Source organism: Lissotriton vulgaris, chromosome 10 (genome assembly GCF_964263255.1).
Source record: "Lissotriton vulgaris chromosome 10, aLisVul1.2, whole genome shotgun sequence".
NCBI classification, from domain to species: Eukaryota; Metazoa; Chordata; class Amphibia; order Caudata; family Salamandridae; genus Lissotriton; species Lissotriton vulgaris.
In genome coordinates, this window is record NC_141698.1 from 826,192,500 (window position 1) to 826,205,733 (window position 13,234).

The window sequence follows — 13,234 nt, forward strand, 5'->3', positions numbered from 1 at the left end:
TGCATTTCTCTTACTTCTTTCCGCACCTCTCTTGCTTTTTTCTTCACCCCTGTAGCCCCTTTCTGCACTCATCTTGCCTCTTTGCACACCTCACTTGTCTCTTGGTGTATCACTCTTGTTATTTTCTGTACCTGTCTTGACTTTTTCTGCACTTCTGTTGCCTCTTTCTTGTCCTCTGTTGCTTCTTTCTGTACCTCTGTTACCTCTTCCTGCACCTCACTTCTACACTACTTTAGCTTCTTTCAACACCTCTGTTGCTTCTTTCAGCAATTTTCTTTCTTCTTTCTTCACCTCTTTTGCCTGTTTCTACAGCTCTCTTTCTCTATCTGCTTCTCTCTTACCCCTTTCAGTACCTCACTTGCTTCTTTCTGTACCCCTCCCTCCGTTCAGATACGAGGCCACCGAAGACATCTGCGGCGTTCCTCAAGGATCTTCACTCAGTCCAACCCTCTTCAACGTCTACATGAGCCCCCTCGCAGCCATCGCACGCCAACACAACCTCATCATCATCTCCTACACCGACGACACCCAGCTGATCCTCTCCCTCACCAACGACCCCACCACCGCCAAGGCCAACCTACACGAAGGGATGAAAAATGTCACCGACTGGATGAGGAGCAGCCGCCTTAAACTGAACTCAGACAAGACGGAAGTCCTCATCCTGGGATCATCCCGCTCCGCCTGGGATGACTCATGGTGGCCCCCGGCCCTGGGCACTGCTCCCAAACCAACGGACCACGCACGCAACCTGGGCTTCATCCTGGACTCCTCCTTATCGATGACCAGACAAGTCAACGTCGTCTCATCCTCGTGCTTCAACACCCTGCGCATGCTCCGCAAGATCTTCAGATGGATCCCGACCGAAACCAGGAAGACAGTCACCCAGGCACTCGTCACCAGCCGACTGGACTACGGGAACACCCTCTACGCCGGAACCACAACCAAACTTCAAAAAAGACTCCAGCGCATCCAGAACGCCTCCGCACGACTCATCCTGAACATCCCCAGACACAGCCACATCACCGGGCACCTGAGAGACCTGCACTGGCTCCCTGTCAGCCAGAGAATCACGTTCAGACTCCTGACCCACGCACACAAGGCTCTCCACGACCTGGGCCCCAAGTACCTCAACGACCGCATGACCTTCTACACGCCCGCCCGCCAGCTTCGATCAACCAGCCACGCCCTCGCCACCGTACCTCGCATCCGCAGAGCCACCGCCGGAGGAAGATCCTTCTCCTACCTGGCGGGCAAGACCTGGAACTCCCTCCCCACCCACCTTCGGCGAACCCAGGACCATCTCTCCTTCAGGAAGCAGCTCAAGACCTGGCTGTTCGAGCAGTAACTTACCCCCCCAGCGCCTTGAGACCCTCCCGGGTGAGTAGCACGCTCTATAAATGCATTGATTGATTGATTGATTGATTGATTGATTGACCTTTGTTGCTTTTTCTGCACTTCTCTTGCCTCTTTCTGCACCCCTCTTGCCTCTTTCTCCATCCCTGTTGCTTCACTCTGTGCTTCTCTTGCTTCTTTCTGTGCCTGTCTTCCTTCTTTCTGTATACCTCTTGTTTCTTTTTGCAACCCTCTTGCCTCTTTCTGTACCTCTCTTGCCTCTTTCTGTACTTCTCTTGCCTCTTTCTGGACCCCTGTTCCCTCTTTCTGCACCCTTATTCCCTCTTTCTCTACCTCTCCCGCCTGTGTCTGCACTTCTCTTGCCTCTTTCTGTACCTCTGTTGCTTGTTTCTACATTTATCTTGCTCCTTTATGCACCCCTCCTGTTTGTTTCTGCACCCCTGTTGCCCCTTTCTGTGCTGGTCTTGTCTCTTTGTGCACCTCTCTTGTCATTTTTGGTACCTGTCTGGCCTCTTTCTGCACTTCTCTTGCCTCTTTCTGCACCTCTCTTGCCTTTCTGTATCTCTCTTGCCCCTTTCCGCACCTCACTTGCCTCTTTCTACACTTCTCTTGCTACTTTCTGCACTTCTGTTGTTACTTTCAGCAATTCTCTTTCTTCTTTCTGTACTTCTCTTGACTGTTTCTGTATCTTTCTTGCCTCTTTCTGTACATCTATTATCTCTTTCTATATCTCTCTTTCCTCTTTCTGCACCTGTTCCTTTTTTTCAGCACCTCTCCTGCCTATTTCTGTACCTCTCTTTCCTCTTTCTCTACTCCCCTGCATCTTTCTGCACCTTTGTTACTTCTTTCTGCACTTCTTTTGTTTCTTTCGGCAACTTTCTTGCTTCTATCTGCACCCCTCGTGCCTCTTTCTGTACCCTTTTTCCCTCTTTTTGCACTTCTCTGTACCTCTCATCCCTCTTTTGGTACCCCTTCCTCTTTCTGCACATCTGCTGCTTCTTTCTGCGCATCTTTTGTTTCTTTCTGCACCTCTCTTGCTTCTTTCTGCACCCCTTTTGTCTCTTTCTCCACTCCTCTAACCCCATTCTGAATCTCTATTGCTTCTTTCTGTACTTCTCTTTTCTCTTTTTCTACCCCTCTTGTCTCTTTCTGCACCTCTGTTGCTTCTTTCTGTACCTCCCTTGCTTCTTTCTATATCCCTCGTGACTCTTTCATCCCCCTCTTCCCTCTCTCTGCACCCCACTTTCTATACATCTCTTCCCTCTTTCTGTGCCCCCTGCCTCTTTCTGTACCACTATTCCTTCTTTCTATATTTCTTTTGTTTCTTTCTGCACCTCTCTTGCTTCTTTCTGCACAACTTGTCTCTTTCTGCACCCCTTCCTTCTTTCTGCACCACTCTTGCTTCTTTGCGCAGCTCTGAGGCTTCTTTCTGTACCTCTCTTGCTTCTTTTTGTAACCCTGGTGCCTCTTTCACACCCCTCTTCCCTCTCTCTGTACCCCTCTTGCTTCTTTCTGTACATCTCTTGCCTCTTTTTGCACCTTTCTTCCCTCTATTTGTACCCCCTGCCTCTTTCTGCACCACTATTCCTTCTTCTGTACTTCTTTTGTTTCTTTCTACACCTTTCTTGCCTCTTTCTGCACAACTCTTCTCTTTCTGCACCCCCTACCCTCTTTCTGCACCACTCTTGCCTCGTTCTACAGCTCTGTTGCTTCTTTCTGCACTTCTCTTTCTTTTTTGCCCCTCTCAGGCTTCTTTCTGCACCCCTCATCTCTCTTTCGGCACCTCTTTTGCCTCTTTTCGCACCCCTTCGCCCTCTTTGTCCACCTCTCCAGCCTGTTTCTGCACCTCTGTTGCCTCTTTCTGCACTTCTCTTGCCAATTTCTGTACCTCCGTTGCTTCTTTCTGTACTTCTCTGACCTCTTTCTACACCCCTTTTTCTACTTTCTGTACCCCTGTTGCTTTTTTCTATGCTTCTCTTGCTTCTTTTTGCACCTCTCTTGCTTCTTTCTGTATACCTCTTGTCTCTTTCTATACCCTTCTTCCCTCTTTGTGCGCCTCTTTTGCCTCTTTCTACACCACTCTTGCATCTTTCTGTACCCCTATTGTTCTCTTACTGCACCTTTTTTGCTTATTTCTGCACTTCTCTTGCCTCCTTCTGCGCCCCTCTTGCCTCTTTTTGCACCTCTTTTTCCGGCACTTCTTTTGTTTCTTTCTGCAGCTCTCTTGCTTCTTTCTGCAACCCATGCCTCTTTCTCCACACCTGTTCCCTCTTTCTGCACCTCGGTTCCTTCTCTTTATACTTCTTTTGTTTCTTTCTGCTCATCTCTTGTGCCTCTTTCTGCACCCTTCTTCCCTGTTTTTCCACTTCTATTGATTCTTTCTGCACATTTGTTTCCCTCTTTCTGTTCCCCCTGCCTCTTTCTGCATCTCTATTCCTTCTTTCTGCACTTCTTTTGTTTTTTTCTGCACCTCGCTTGCTTATTTCTGCACAACTTGTGCCTCTTTATGCACCCCTTCCTTCTTTCCGTACCACTCTTGCCTCTTTCTGCAGCTCTGTTGTTTCTTTCTGCACTTTGCTTGCTTCTTTCTGCACCTCTCAGGCTTCTTTCTGTACCCCTCCTGCCTCTGTCTTTACCTCTGTCCCTTCTTTCTGCACTTCTTTTGTTTCTTTCTGCACATCTCTTGGTTTTTTCTGTACCCCTCGTGCATCTTTCTGTATCCTTCTTCCCTCGTTTTGCACTTCTCTTCCCTCTTTCTGCACCTCTCTTCCCTCTTTCCGTACCCCTGCCTCTTTCTGCACCTCTCTTCCTTCTTTCTGCAATTCTTATGTTTATTTCTGCATCTCTCTTGCTTCTTTATGCAACCCATGCCTCTTTCTCCACCTCAGTTCCCTCTTTCTGCACCTCGGTTCCTTCTTTCTATACTTCTTTTGCTTCTTTCTGCTCATCTCTTGTGCCTCTTTCTGCACCCTTCTTCCCTGTTTTTGTTGTGGAGTGGTAACCTCAGGTTTAGTCTTCCTTGTTTCCATAGAAGCTAAACTATAAACTCAATGAGACAAAAAAAGAAGGTACCACTGGAGAGCACTTCTTGACTTAGTCCGAGGTATGAGCAGGGCCACTGGAAATATGTGACTATTTAACTTCAGCAACTTTCTCACAATAATACATGTTCTGCATTTGCCACATAATCAATCAACTACTGCATAACCTGCAGATTTGAACAAAAAAAACTTGTTTCTAGCTCATACAGCTCAAATGGTATCAAAATTGCAGTGACAAGTGTTACATCATGGTGGAAGGACCTTTACAAACCTAGAATGGTCATCTGTTACTCATTGCTAAATGTGGGTATTATATTGGTACTAAATGGTGTGCAAATCAGTCTTGCTTCTCTCTGCACCTCTCTTGCCTTTTATTGCATTTCTGTTGCTTCTTTTTGCACCTTTCAGTCTTTTTCTGCACTTCTCTTGCCTCTTTCTGCATATCTCTTCTACTTTCTGCACCTCTCTTGCCTCTTCCTGCACCTCTTTTGCCTCTTTCTGCATCCTTCTTCCCTCTTTCTGCACCCCATTGCCTCTTTCTGCACATCTCTTCCACTTTCTGCACCTCTCTTGCCTCTTTTTGCACCTCTTTTGCTTCTTACTGTACCCATCTTCCCTCTTTCTGTACCCGTTTTGGCTCTTTCTGAACCATTCTTCCCTCTTTCTGCACCTCGCTTGACTCTTTCTGCACCCCTGTTTCCTCTTTCTGCACCTCTACTGCCTGTTTCTACACCTCTGGCGCCTATTTCTGAACTTCTCTTGCCTGTTTCTGCACCTCTGTTGCTTCTTTCTGTACTCCTCTTGCCTCCTTCTGCACCTCCATTGCTTATTTCTTCACGTCCCTTGCCTCTTTCTGCATCTCTCTTGCTTTTTTCTGCATCTATCTTGCCTCTTTCTGCACCCTTCTTCCCTCTTTTTGCAAATCTCTTGTCTCTCTCTGCACCTCTCTTTCCTCTTTCTGTACCCCTCTTGCATCTTTGTGCACTTCTGTTCCTTCTTTCTGTACTTCTTTTGTTTCTTTATACACCTCTCTTGCTTCTTTCTGTACCCACGTGGCTCTTCATGTACACTTTTTCCCTCTTTGTGCACCTCTCTTGCCTCTTTCTGCACCCCTGTTCCCTCATTCTGCACCTTTCCTGCCTCTTTCTGCACATCTGTTGCATCTTTCTGTACTTCTCTTGCTTCTTTCTGCATCTCTCTTGCTTATTTATGCACCCCTGTTGACTCATACTGCACTTGTCTTCCCTCTTTCTGCACCTTTCTTGCCTCTTTCTGCACCTCTGTTGCCTGTTTCTGCACCTCTCTTGAGTCTTTCTGCACATCTCTTGCCTGTTTCTGAACCACTGTTGCTTCTTACTGCACTTTTCTTGCCTCTTTCTGTATTTCTGTTGCTTTTTTCTGCAATCCTCTTGCTTCTCTACATTTCTGTTGCCTCTTTATGCCCTTCTCTTGCCTCTTTCTGCACCTGTGTTGCTTGTTTCTGCATTTCTCTTACTTCTTTCCGCACCTCTCTTGCTTTTTTCTGCACCCCTGTAGCCCCTTTCTGCACTCATCTTGCCTCTTTGCACACCTCACTTGTCTCTTGGTGTATCTCTCTTGTTATTTTCTGTACCTGTCTTGACTTTTTCTGCACTTCTGTTGCCTCTTTCTTGTCCTCTGTTGCTTCTTTCTGTACCTCTCTTACCTCTTCCTGCACCTCACTTCTACACTACTTTAGCTTCTTTCAACACCTCTCTTGCTTCTTTCGGCAATTTTCTTTCTTATTTCTTCACCTCTTTTGCCTGTTTCTACAGCTCTCTTTCTCTATCTGCTTCTCTCTTACCCCTTTCAGTACCTCACTTGCTTCTTTCTGTACCCCTCCTCGCCGGAAAAACCCAGAGGGTCTGCCTCCCCCGTTCAGATCCGAGGCCACCGAAGACATCTGCGGCGTTCCTCAAGGATCTTCACTCAGCCCAACCCTCTTCAACGTCTACATGAGCCCCCTTGCAGCCATCGCATGCCAACACAACCTCATCATCATCTCCTACACCGACGACACCCAGCTGATCCTCTCCCTCATCAACAACCCCACCACCGCCAAGGCCAACCTACACGAAGGGATGAAAAACATCGCCGACTGGATGAGGAGCAGCCGCCTTAAACTGAACTCAGACAAGACGGAAGTCCTCATCCTGGGATCATCCCCCTCCGCCTGGGATGACTCATGGTGGCCCCCGGCCCAGGGCACCGCTCCCTAACCAACGGACCACGCAGGCAACCTGGGCTTCATCCTGGACTCCTCCTTATCGATGACCAGACAAGTCAACGCCGTCTCATCCTTGTGCTTCAACACCCTGCGCATGCTCCGCAAGATCTTCAGATGGATCCCAACCGAAACCAGGAAGACAGTCACCCAGGCACTCGTCACCAGCCGACTGGACTACGGGAACACCCTCTACGCCGGAACCACAACCAAACTTCAAAAAAGACTCCAGCGTATCCAGAACGCCTCCGCACGACTCATCCTGAACATCCCCAGACACAGCCACATCACTGGGCACCTGAGAGACCTGCACTGGCTCCCTGTCAGCCAGAGAATCACGTTCAGACTCCTGACCCACGCACACAAGGCTCTCCACGACCTGGGCCCCAAGTACCTCAACGACTGCATGACCTTCTATACGCCCGCCCGCCAGCTTCGATCAACCAGCCACGCCCTCGCCACCGTACCTCGCATCCGCAGAGCCACCGCCAGAGGAAGATCCTTCTCCTACCTGGCGGGCAAGACCTGGAACTCCCTCCCCACCCACCTTCGGCGAACCCAGGACCATCTCTCCTTCAGGAAGCAGCTCAAGACCTGGCTGTTCGAGCAGTAACTTACCCCCCCCAGCGCCTTGAGACCCTCCCGGGTGAGTAGCACGCTCTATAAATGCATTGATTGATTGATTGATTGATTGATTGATTGATTGATTGATTGACCTTTGTTGCTTTTTCTGCACTTCTCTTGCCTCTTTCTGCACCCCTCTTGCCTCTTTCTCCATCCCTGTTGCTTCACTCTGTGCTTATCATGCTTCTTTCTGTGCCTGTCTTCCTTCTTTCTGTATACCTCTTGTTTCTTTTTGCAACCCTCTTGCCTCTTTCTGTACCTCTCTTGCCTCTTTCTGTACTTCTCTTGCCTCTTTCTGGACCCATGTTCCCTCTTTCTGCACCCTTACTCCCTCTTTCTCTACCTCTCCCGCCTGTGTCTGCACTTCTCTTGCCTCTTTCTGTACCTCTGTTGCTTGTTTCTACATTTATCTTGCTCCTTTATGCACCCCTCCTGTTTGTTTCTGCACCCCTGTTGCCCCTTTCTGTGCTGGTCTTGTCTCTTTGTGCACCTCTCTTGTCATTTTCGGTACCTGTTTGGCCTCTTTCTGCACTTCTCTTGCCTCTTTCTGCACCTCTCTTGCCTTTCTGTATCTCTCTTGCCCCTTTCCGCACCTCACTTGCCTCTTTTTACACTTCTCTTGCTACTTTCTGCACTTCTGTTGTTACTTTCAGCAATTCTCTTTCTTCTTTCTGTACTTCTCTTGACTGTTTCTGTATCTTTCTTGCCTCTTTCTGTACATCTATTATCTCTTTCTATATCTCTCTTTCCTCTTTCTGCACCTGTTCCTTTTTTTCAGCACCTCTCCTGCCTATTTCTGTACCTCTCTTTCCTCTTTCTCTACTCCCCTGCATCTTTCTGCACCTTTGTTCCTTCTTTCTGCACTTCTTTTGTTTCTTTCGGCAACTTTCTTGCTTCTATCTGCACCCCTCGTGCCTCTTTCTGTACCCTTTTTCCCTCTTTTTGCACTTCTCTGTACCTCTCATCCCTCTTCTGGTACCCCTTCCTCTTTCTGCACATCTGCTGCTTCTTTCTGCGCATCTTTTGTTTCTTTCTGCACCTCTCTTGCTTCTTTCTGCACCCCTTTTGTCTCTTTCTCCACTCCTCTAACCCCATTCTGAATCTCTATTGCTTCTTTCTGTACTTCTCTTGTCTCTTTCTCTACCCCTCTTGTCTCTTTCTGCACCTCTGTTGCTTCTTTCCGTACCTCCCTTGCTTCTTTCTATATCCCTCGTGACTCTTTCATCCCCCTCTTCCCTCTCTCTGCACCCCACTATCTATACATCTCTTCCCTCTTTCTGTGCCCCCTGCCTCTTTCTGCACCACTATTCCTTCTTTCTATACTTCTTTTGTTTCTTTCTGCACCTCTCTTGCTTCTTTCTGCACAACTTGTCTCTTTCTGCACCCCTTCCTTCTTTCTGCACCACTCTTGCTTCTTTACGCAGCTCTGAGGCTTCTTTCTGTACCTCTCTTGCTTCTTTTTGTACCCCTAGTGCCTCTTTCACACCCCTCTTCCCTCTCTCTGTACCCCTCTTGCTTCTTTCCGTACATCTCTTGCTTCTTTTTGCACCTTTCTTCCCTCTATTTGTACCCCCTGCCTCTTTCTGCACCACTATTCCTTCTTCTGTACTTCTTTTGTTTCTTTCTACACCTCTCTTGCCTCTTTCTGCACAACTCTTCTCTTTCTGCACCCCTACCCTCTTTCTGCACCACTCTTGCCTAGTTCTACAGCTCTGTTGCTTCTTTCTGCACTTCTCTTTCTTTTTTGCCCTTCTCAGGCTTCTTTCTGCACCCCTCATCTCTCTTTCGGCACCTCTTTTGCCTCTTTTCGCACCCCTTCGCCCTCTTTGTCCGCCTCTCCAGCCTGTTTCTGCACCTCTGTTGCCTCTTTCTGCACTTCTCTTGCCAATTTCTGTACCTCCGTTTCTTCTTTCTGTACTTCTCTGACCTCTTTCTACACCCCTCTTTCTACTTTCTGTACCCCTGTTGCTTTTTTCTATGCTTCTCTTGCTTCTTTTTGCACCTCTCTTGCTTCTTTCTGTATACCTCTTGTCTCTTTCTATACCCTTCTTCCCTCTTTGTGTGCCTCTCTTGCCTCTTTCTACACCACTCTTGCATCTTTTTGTACCCCTATTGTTCTCTTACTGCACCTTTTTTGCTTATTTTTGCACTTCTCTTGCCTCCTTCTGCGCCCCTCTTGCCTCTTTCTGCACCTCTTTTTCCGGCACTTCTTTTGTTTCTTTCTGCAGCTCTCTTGCTTCTTTCTGCAACCCATGCCTCTTTCTCCACACCCGTTGCCTCTTTCTGCACCTCGGTTCCTTCTCTTTATACTTCTTTGGTTTCTTTCTGCTCATCTCTTGTGCCTCTTTCTGCACCCTTCTTACCTGTTTTTCCACTTCTCTTGATTCTTTCTGCACATTTGTTTCCCTCTTTCTGTTCCCCCTGCCTCTTTCTGCACCTCTATTCCTTCTTTCTGCACTTCTTTTGTTTTTTTCTGCACCTCGCTTGCTTATTTCTGCACAACTTGTGCCTCTTCATGCACCCCTTCCTTCTTTCTGTACCACTCTTGCCTCTTTCTGCAGCTCTGTTGCTTCTTTCTGCACTTTGCTTGCTTCTTTCTGCACCTCTCAGGCTTTTTTCTGCACCCTTCCTGCCTCTGTCTTTACCTCTGTCCCTTCTTTTTGCACTTCTTTTGTTTCTTTCTGCACATCTCTTGGTTTTTTCTGTACCCCTCGTGCATCTTTCTGTATCCTCCTTCCCCACAGAGTCTGTCACTCCATCTTCTCCTACTAGTCCCCCTGAGTCTCCATCCTTCCTTGCATTCAACAAACTCAACCAGGACGAGGCTATCAGACTACTCATCGGCTGTAAATCTGGTGCCCCCTCTGATCCGGTCCCCGCTAAAATCATGGGAGAACTGGCACCTTCACTGGCCTGCCCTTTCCTCACCGTCTGGAATGCCTCCCTTCACCATGGCTTCTTCCCAACCACCTGGAAGGAGGCATTGGTGATCCCTATTTTGAAAAAGGCAGACGCAGACCCCGCTGTCTTTTCCAACTACCGTCCCATTTCCCTTCTTCCTAAACCCGCCAAGGTCCTGGAAAAAGCCGTACAGCTCCAACTTACGGACTATTTAGAAGACCACTCTCTGCTTCATGGATCCCAATCTGGTTTCAGAGCAGGATTCAGTACCGAGACGGCCCTGCTGGAGGTGTCTGAGACCATTCGAGAGTGCGTGGACAGGGGCGAGGAGGCCATGTTGGTTCTCCTCGACCTGTCCGCAGCTTTCGACACGGTCTCTCACTCCATCCTCCTGGATCGTCTTAAGCAGATAGGCATCGGTGGCACTGCCCTCAGCTGGATCGAGTCCTTCCTCTCATCCAGAAGTCAAAGAGTACTGCTACGCCCTTTTAAGTCAGAGAAAAAACCTCTATCATGTGGGGTGCCGCAGGGCTCCGCCCTAAGCCCCCTGTTCTTCAACGTCTATCTGGCCCCCCTGGCTGACGTTGTGGAGTCTTACGGAGTCAGGGTGGTCTCTTACGCCGACGACACACAGCTGGTGTTTTCCTTTCGGGACCACTCGGACTCCGCATTCCTCAACTTTCGCCAATGCCTTAATAACATCAGTGGCTGGATGACTACGAACCACCTTAGATTGAACGCAGATAAAACTGAGGTTCTGTTTTTTAATCAGAAAACCTCTATTCCCTCTTCTTGGTGGTGGCCTACGGCTCTTGATCCTGCCCCATCCCCGGTTCACTCGGCACGGAATCTTGGTTTCCAATTTGATGACTCCCTGTCATGTAAAACTCAGATCAATAAAGTTACTTCCGCCTGCTTCATGAAACTACGCATGATAAGAAAGATCCTCCCTTACCTCCCCATGGATTCCCGCCGCACAGTTACCCAGGCCCTTATCACGTCCCACTTGGATTATGCCAACAGCCTCTATGCAGGGGCTCCCCAGTACCTGATTGGTCGGCTGCAGATTGTCCAGAATGCTGCAGCCAGACTGATCGGTAATATCCCGTACCGTCAATCTGTCTCTGCATATCGGAGGAAACTCCACTGGCTCCCTGTGGCTAGCCGCATCCAGTTTAAGGTCCTCACTCTTACCTATCGAGCCGTCAACAACTTCGGTCCTACTTACCTGAAAAATCGGGTCTTGATATCCCGCTCCACCAGATCCTTGAGATCCAATGACCTCCGCCTCCTGATCTCGCCCCGTTTCAGACTGTCCAGAACCGGTGGCAGAGGTTTCGGTGTCATTGCTGCCAGACTTTGGAACTCCCTTCCACTTGAGCTGAGGTTTTGTCCCTCTGAAACCATCTTCCGAGCCAAACTTAAAACCTGGCTCTTCTCCTGACTCTAGTCTCCCTTTCATCGTCTTCTTTTTCACTTCCCCTTTCACTTGGTAACCCCTGGATTTTAGCGCCGGGACACCCCTTCGGGGGTAGCTGCGCGCTCTACAAACTCCATAAAATAAAATAAATAAATAAAATAAAATCCTTCTTCCCTCGTTTTGCACTTCTCTTCCCTCTTTCTGCACCTCTCTTCCCTCTTTCCGTACCCCTGCCTCTTTCTGCACCTCTCTTCCTTCTTTCTGCAATTCTTATGTTTATTTCTGAAGCTCTCTTGCTTCTTTATGCAACCCATGCCTCTTTCTCCACCTCAGTTCCCTCTTTCTGCACCTCGGTTCCTTCTTTCTATACTTCTTTTGCTTCTTTCTGCTCATCTCTTGTCCCTCTTTCTGCACCCTTCTTCCCTGTTTTTGTACATCTCTTGCTTCTGTCTGCACAATTGTTTCCCTCTATCTTTACCCCCTGCCTCTTTCTGCACCCCCTCCCCTCGTTCTGCACCACTCTTGCCTCTTTCTGCAGCTCTGTTGCTCCTTTCTGCACTTTGCTTGCTTCTTTCTGCACTTCTCAGGCTTCTTTCTGCAGCCCTCTTCTCTCTTTCTGCACCCCTCCTGCTGCTGTCTGCACCTCTGTTCCTTCTGTCTGCACTTCTTTTGTTTCTTTGTGCACACCTCTTGCTTTTTCTGCACCCCTCGTGCATCTTTATACCTAGGGGGTATAAAAGAGCCAGGGAAGACCGCAAAGTGGGTAGAGGTGGTGGAATAGCGGTGGTGGTGAGGGAAGCGTGGGTTTTTACCTGAGAGGAGTTCCAGGCTATTGTTGATGGTGAGGTACTGAATTTTTCCATCGTCAAACCGCCCCGCTTTACACTGGGTGGCACACTGGTGTATTGACCCCCCGTTCCCACTGGAGCCTTTCTTTTTTTTTCAAGTTTGATTTATTGAGGAATATAAAGGGGGGAATAAGGGAGGGGGTGAAAGGGAAGAGTTACAATAAGCTGATGGAAGAAATAAACAATATAATAATAATCTCATAAAAAGTAAGCATTACAAGCATGAAGAAATATGAACACATCATAAGAGTACAAGTATTATAAATAAAGCACAGTATATTGAGACTTAATAATTATAGAATTCAAATAAAAAGAAAAAAAAATAGGTAATAAGAAAATCTGAAAATCTGAAAATCATGGGGGTTTGCGAACTTCATTTGTTTCGGGATCAGGAGAGGGATGAACAGGGGCAGAGGAAGAGAGGTAGGTTGCTAAAGGAAGCCAAATCAGGTCACGTTTGATAGCTAGGGAGATGAGATAAACATAATTGGTATCCAAACGATGGTTAAAACAGATTGCATTCCACCAAGACTGATATGAAATATTTGCAGCTTGCTTCCAGTTAGAATATGAAAGGCTACAGCAGTGAAAAAGTCAAGTAGGGGATAATGATGGGGGAGTGAGGGAGTTCTGATGAGAGGGAGCCAAGAAAAACTAGTGAAGGTGAAAAGGGAACCTGAAACTGGAAAATCGTTTGTATTTGCCGCCACACCGACTGCCAGAACTGGGAAGTGGGAGGGCATTCGAACAACATATGCTTAAGATCAGCAGAAGGGCAGGGACAAGACCAACAGGTGGAGGGAGT